This window comes from Octodon degus, unplaced genomic scaffold, assembly GCF_000260255.1.
Source record: "Octodon degus isolate 3935 unplaced genomic scaffold, OctDeg1.0 scaffold00123, whole genome shotgun sequence".
Taxonomy (NCBI): Eukaryota; Metazoa; Chordata; class Mammalia; order Rodentia; family Octodontidae; genus Octodon; species Octodon degus.
Genome location: NW_004524699.1, coordinates 2,418,850 through 2,426,015, shown reverse-complemented (window position 1 = coordinate 2,426,015; position 7,166 = coordinate 2,418,850). Strand labels below are relative to the sequence as shown.

The 7,166-nt window shown below is 56.8% G+C and overlaps 1 long non-coding RNA gene across 1 annotated transcript; it reads right to left on the bottom strand.

Moving 5' to 3' along the window:
- Positions 1–34: 34 nt before the first annotated feature.
- On the bottom strand, positions 35–6,962 carry LOC111812412. Its single transcript, XR_002817917.1, has 3 exons — positions 6,319–6,962; positions 5,287–5,672; positions 35–456 (listed from the first exon to the last, which is right to left on the bottom strand). It is a non-coding gene; the product is annotated as an uncharacterized LOC111812412 (long non-coding RNA).
- Positions 6,963–7,166: the final 204 nt, after the last annotated feature.

Genomic DNA, 7,166 nt, shown 5'->3' with positions numbered 1-7,166 from the left:
GCGGGCGGCGGCGCGCGTGCGCGAGGGGCGGGGCGACGTCGGGGGCGGGGCGACGGGCGGCGGCGAGGGTCAGAAAACCTCGGCAGGCGAAATGTCTTAAAGGGCTCTCCGGTCGCGCGTGCTTTCTGCAGGAAGGCGTTGGCCCCAGGTTTGGCGGGTTCAGGCCGTTGTCTTGCCCACTCAGGGACGGACTGCTGTGACTCTCTCGTGCTCACAGCTGGAGCATGTGGGGCTCCCCGTTGTCTCTGGCATGCTGATACCTGGAGGGGGGGACAGACACCAATGCAGAGTGTCCTTGGGGACATGCTGTGCCCGGCCCCCTGGGGCCCAATGCAAACTCCGAACCGGCAGAAGCAAAGTCCTTTTCTTGGGGTCCAGGAATTGCAGCCTGGGGGACAGGGCCTCGCAAAGGCGGGAAAGGTGGGCGATGCAGGATCTGGAAGGCTCTGGGGCTACCTGGAGGGCGGAAGCGAGATGAGTAAAGAGAAAGCAATGTAACGTGATACTTCAACAACCAGACGCCGCCAGCCTCTGTCTGGCACAGAGCAATTGTCCCTCGCTTAGGTTGCTCCAGATGCCTGAGGTCAAAGGGTGAGTGTGACCAGAGCTCGCGTCCCGCCCCCAATCTTGCAGGGGTCCCGGTTCCAAATGGCCTCTGGCTCCATCTTGGAAAGGTTCACAGTAATCAGCACTGGAGGAGACTCACACGGGAGGAGAGAAAGCTTGAGCGCAGCCGGGACAAATTAAGCACTTAGACTCTGTCTCAGAAGAACTTCAAAAAGCCTGTGGGGGCCATGGAGATAGCTCAGTAGAATAAGCGCTTGCCTGGCAAGCGCAAGGGCCTGAGTTCAATCCCCGGTTCCACAAAAAAAAAAAGCCTGTGGACAGAGCCCTGGAAGGCTCCGGTTCAAACTCGGGGTGAGAGGTGAGGGGGGACAACTTTACTTTCACCATACTAACAGCAGTCACTTGATTCCAGAGACCTCTCTCCTGGGGCCAACCCCACCCTCCTCTTCTGGGAAAAGGACACACTGTGAGGGGGACCCAGGCTCGAGGAGTTCTGGAAACCAAGCCTTCTGCACCCTCCCACTACGCTGCCCCACTTCTGTTCCACATGTCAGATCTTAAGATCTTGGGATTAGATATACAATAGTATACACTAAAACAATAAAAGTATTGAAGGTAATACTCAAAAAAAAATTGGAAAGATTAAAAAAAAAAAAAGATCTTGGGGGTCTCCTTAGCCTGTGTACCCTGAGGCTCCAGCCTAGGCCTGTGGAGAGAACAACACATAATCCTTTATTTCCAATGAAAAGTGGCAACACCAGGACTCTGGGGACACAAATGGAGGAGCTTCTGAAAGGAGACTTGATCCAGAGAGCTTGAGGTGTGCAGTTGTCATAGTTACAGAAGCAACAAGACTGGCAGTAGTCTGGACACACACACACACAGCTGCACTCGGATCTCTGGGCCCAGGAGGCCTGATCCCTTGGGCCAGGTGCCCCAGGGCAGGAGGTAGGGACCTCAGAAGCAGCGGAGAAAGGACAAGCCCTCTCCACCTCCACACCTGGCTGCCCGGGACCACAAACACAGCCCCCCGCCAGAGCCCTTGCACCACCCGTCAGATGCTGTTCCGCCCCCTGGCTTCTCCGTTCCTTCCCACCTCCGACCTGGCCTTTCCAAGGCTGACCAGACGGAAGCATGTGAAGATCCAGCTCAGACCTGCCACTCCTGGTCGGAGACTCAGTTCACTTCCAAGAGCTTCTGGAGTCCAAGTCTGGATTTAGACCCTGCCTTGCCCCCAAATGCAGATGTAGCACCGCCTCCCTCGCTAGCATGCCGCGTCCAGTCCGCACTCCCCCAGGCCCAGCAGGCTCTGGGTCCCGACCCCTGAAGCCTCGTGGCGTTGCTCTCCAGGCGGTCTCTGGCCTCCCAGAGCCTTTTAGGAGAAGTGCTCCGATTTCGGAGTCCACCCCTGCCCCGCCACGGCACAGCTCTAACACCTCCAGCTCTGCAGCCTGGAGCTGCTCAAATGGTGTCGGTCTAGGACTGGCGAGAGGAGGAAGCACAGGAGACCACAGCACAAGGTAAGCGAGTTATGCTGCAGGACACTGGTTGTGCCTCCGCCACCCGGAGCCAACTGGTAAATGAAACTGTTGTCATGGGAAAATGTCACGAATTAACATTTCTGGGAAGTTTCTTGCCACTCCTTTCAGGACTGTCACTCTGTCACTGGCAAGGGTGGGTCCTTACTTCAGTTATAATGGAAACCAAAACTGAAGCATTTGTGAATTTCTAAGAAAGCTTCAAGCCAGGCGCGGCGGCACACTCCTAGAAGCTCTCAAGAGGCTGAGGCAGGGGATCGTTGTGAGTTCAAGACCAGCCTAGGCTACAAAGTGAGCTCAAGGCCAGCGTGAGCTGCAGAGCAAGCCTCTGTCTTAAAAAGAGAAAAGAAAAAAGCTTTAATTAGAAAGTAAGAGTAAACGAAGAGGGTCACACAGCCCTGACCAAAAAAAAAAAAAAAATCAAGCTGGACTTCTTGGAAAGGGAAAATGAGAGAGAGAAAAAGGACTTTGACATGGTGGGGCTGGCCCTTCTTCTTGAAGAAGAGGGACCAAATTCCAGGGAGGCCCCAGTGGCATGGGGTACTGTGATGGCCTGGGGTCCACTTGTTCGCCACCTCAGGCCTGATTTCCTGGCTCTGAAGGAACCCTAACTGGAGCATCTCACTTCCCAACATTTAACTGTCCCTGGCCGGAGAGCTGGGTCCCTTGAGGATCAGCTGGGATCCAGGTGACCCTAGCTTTAGGCCAGTGGAGACTTCTGGGTGTGGCTGAATGTCCCTGTCAGTCTCTTATCCTGGCATCCTGCATCTTTCCCACCCCCAGTACTGGGTTTCTGAACCTAGGTCCTCCGCACTGAGCTACCTCCTCGCACTTCCTCCCCCTCCTTCCCTTTTTTGTCGGAACCGGGGATTGAACTCAGGCCCTCGCACTTGCCAGGGAAGCGCTTATTCCACTGAGCCATCTCCCCTGGCCCCCCCCAACCCTTTTTATTCTAATTTTAAAATAGGATCTCTATGGGGCCGGGGAGATGGCTCAGTGGAATAAGCGCTTCCCTGGCAAGCGCAAGGGCCTGAGTTCAATCCCCAGTTCCGCAAAAAAAAACCAGGATCTCTGCCAGGTGTGCTAGGACCCAGGAGGCTGAGTCAGGAAGATCACAATGAGCGTAAGGCCATTTTGGGCTATATAAGGAGTTCAAGACCAGCCTAGACCCTGTCTAGACAAAAAAAAAAAAAAAAACAGACCTCACTAAAGCACCAAATTGAACCAACTAAGCCTAGACTCGCAAGCCCGGACTCCCTCAGCCTCCAGAGTGCTGGAATTTCAGGCTCCCACCATCCCAGTCGCTCTTATCATCCCCTTTCACAATAAGGAAACCAGAGCTTGGAGAGGTTGAGACACAGCCTGGGGCCCCACAGCCAGTGACACAACCCTGGGGGCAGGACTGGCTGGCTCCAAGCAGAGCCTGCTGTGACACCTCGGGGCACAGGGATACTTATCTCAGGGACACTTATGGTGTGGGTGGCGGCTGGTTGGGCAATAAAGTGGGGCTTCAAAAGACAGCACCTTGAAAAAAAAAATAATAAAATATAAAGTAGAAGGGCTGGGGAGATAGCTTGGTGACCGAAGCACCCGCCCGGCAAGTGCAAGGACCTGGGTTCAATCCCTGATACAAAAAAAAAAGGGGGCTGGGGAGATGGCTCAGTGGAATAAGCGCTTCCCTGGCAAGTGCAAGGGCCTGAGTTCAATCCCTGGTTCTGCAAAAAAAAAAAAAAAAAAACCCACAAAACAACCCCTGATACCACATGCTGTGCCGGGTGGGCCATGCAGGCCACTGAAACCAGGCACGGTGGCACACGCCTGAAATCCCAGTGCTGGCTGAGACAGGAGGATCACTGAGTCTGCTGTGTAGCAGCTAGTAGCAAGACCCTGTATCAATCAATCAATAAATAAGAAAAGAGCACCTCGGTGTGCAGGCAGACAGGGCTGGAATTCAGAGCAGCACCCTTGTCCAGGACTTAACGCTTTCAGAAAAGTCACTTAGCACCTAGCAGGGACTATTTCCTCGGCCACTGGCTGCGGGGCTCAGAGGCTGTGCCAGGAGAGAGGGAGCCCCACACTGGGAAAGCTAGGGTGCCCATCCCTGGGGCGCCCAGGGCTGTGGAGGGCTCATGCGCCCCTGGGGAGGGAGACTGAGGTGCCGCGGGACCTGGGGTGCCCAGAGGTCCAGTGGCTCTTGTTGCCTTTGCAGCCTGGACAGCCTGTGCCCATTTGGCTCCCCGCCAGAAGCTGGGGACACCACCGCGAGACCCTGAAACCCACCAGGCAGGCAGGCAGGGCCACGGGCGACTCCTTCACCAGGCCGGCTGGATTGGAAGACTGGCAGCTGTGTCCCCTGGACGGTGGGGCGCTCTCCAGTCCCCAGTGCCACCTTGTGTAATCACATCACACTGTGTGTCACGGGCCAGGGCCCTCGGCTGACTGTTTCATAGTGTCTCGGGTTGGGGGTCCACAGGAGGGTCCCAGAAGTTCCCCAAAAAGGAAGAAATGGGGCTAGGCGTGGCAGTTCACACTAAAGAGGCTGAGGCAGGAGCCCTGCAGGTAGGGAGGATCGCCTCACCAGGGCAGCTCAACTGCGGGGGACACTGTTTGAAAACTAAAAAATAAGGCTGATGGGGCTGAAGGTTTATCTCTGTGCAAAAACCCTGGCTTCGATGCCCAGTATGGGGGGGCGGTGTAGCTAGGAAACCTCAGCCACACACACATACAGCCTGAGGAGGACTTGACTGGGTCCTTAACTAGAGAACAGCTGGAGCCTGGCACGGTGGCATACTGAGGAGGCTGAGGCAGGAGGATTGCTGTGAGTTCAAGACCAGCCTGGGTTACAAAGTGAGCTCAAGGCCAGCCTGAACTACATGGTGAGACCCTTTCTGGGGGGCGGGGGGGAACGACACAACAAACCACTAGCCGGGCAGCACACACTTATAATCAATCCCAGCTCTCAGGAGGCTGAGGCAGGCAAATCTCTGTGAGTTCAAGGCCTACCTGGATTACATAATGAGGTCGTCTCAAAAAAACAAAAGAGGAACAAGACCAGACCTTTGGATTTAAAGAGGTGGGCCAGAGTCTGGGTGACCATTCTCTCTGTTCTAGTTTTCCAAGAAGCTCCCAGAAGAAAAGAAAAAAAAAAGAAGAAGAATTAGAAGAAGCTCCCAGAGAGGACCTTTTAGAGGTGCTTGTCATCCATTATCACCCATCAAGGGAGGGACAGCTTCATGTCCCATCCGGCCTCCTGGGGGAGCTTCCTCCTGCCAGGCAGCCTCGGGTTTTGCTGAGGCTGTGCTGGAATCCGAGTTGGCTGCAGGCTCAGGGTGAGCAGAGGCTTCTCGCTCCTCGGCAGCTGAATGTTGCTGTCCATTTCTTATCTTGCTGTCCTCCGCCTTGGAAGGGACGAGATCATGTGGGCCTGGAGCTCCTCCATGCTGTTTGCGGGCTTTCGGACAACTGCCTCCACCCGATCAGCCGGCCTCTGTGCGGCGCCCAGGGTGACAGCGGAAGGAGGGGGATGGGGCAAGCCCACAGCCGCTCTTGGTGACCACCCAGCGGCATCTGTACACCCAAGGGAAGACTCGCTGGATTTTTTTCTTTTTTTTTTTTTTTAAGCTTAACCCAGCTACCGAGTACCCACTGCTTCAGGAATCCCGCTTTTTTTTTTTTTTTTTTGTGGTGGAACCGGGGATTGAACTCAGACCCTTGCACTTGCAGGGGAAGTGCTTATTCCACTGAGCCTCTCCCCGGCCCCCAGGAGTCCAGCTTTAATGAGTAACCAGAGAAGGGCCCAGGAGTCGTCCTCTCCCATCGGGCCCAGCGGGCCGCCTATGTCGCGCTGCAGCCCTTCTGCTCCTTCCTGCTCCCTGCCTCAGTTTCCCTTCTTTATGCCTCCTACTGTGATTCCAACCCAGCTAGCCTGGCACCTCAGCCCCGCTCTCAGGGTGCACAGGTCCCTGTCCCTGGCCGCCCTGGTCACATGGAAACGCAGGAAACTGCCCTCCTGCCTGCGGCCAGCCCCTCCCGCCAGCGCCCGGGTCTGCTCCTTTCCACGCTCCTCTGCTCGGAGCGGGACTCGTGCCAAGCCTGGCACCAGCGGCCGGGAGGTCGGCTGCGGCCACCAGCATCCCTCGGGATTCAGGCCAAGCAAGCCCAACGTGCCTGCGAGGCCGCAGCCCGCGCGCGGTTCGTCCTCCCTCCCACCTACCGGAAGGCCCGTGTCCCCGGGACGGCGCTCGGCCTCCAGGCGGCTGGGAGCGCAGCCTTGGCCCCCGGAAGCAGGCCCGGCAGGGAGTGGGGACCAGGGGCCCCAGCCAGGGGGCGGTCCCCGGCAGGAATCCCAGGAATGCGGCCTCGCGTCCAAGGCCGGCCGCACCTGGCGCTGCAGCCAGAGGCTTCCAGCGCTGCGTGGCCGGAATGCCCTGCTCCGCGGCCCGCAGAGCCTGGGAGGAGCCTGCAGGGCCCAGGGCTGGGTGCAGAAGCTTTAGATTTTGAGGGAAGAGCGGTTTACAGGGGCATTTTTAGGACATATAAATGGAGCTGCGAATCTGTCACCTGTACCTCCTGTCACAGAAGCCTTGCCTTTGTCTGCCAGGCTGAAAGCACCGGAGCTCTCCGGGCTGAGCCCCTGAGTAAGCTTCAGGAGCTGAGGATGTCTTGGCTTGTCTTGAGACGGGCTGTCGCTGTGTCGCCTGGCCCTGCACTCCACACCTTCCTGCCTCAGCCTCTAGGGCTGTGCACTGCACTCCCACCTGCCTGATGACTTCGGTCTTGTTCAGTCCCAAACAGAAGGATTTCTGCTCGTTTTGTTTTGTCTTGCCTGAGATGGGATCTATTCTGCTTATCCCAAGCTGGCATGTGTCGCCAGCCGCACCCAACATCTTCTCAACCTTAGGAATGATGCAAACAGGAAGATCAACCTCTGTGACTTGCCCGGGGTCACAAGCTGAGGTGCGGCAGGCCGGCCGGCCGGGGGTTCAGGCTTCCTTTGGGGCTCCATGGCTAGGCGTGGGCCACTGCTAGCTAGCCCCAACACCGCTGGCTCCCCAGTGCCCT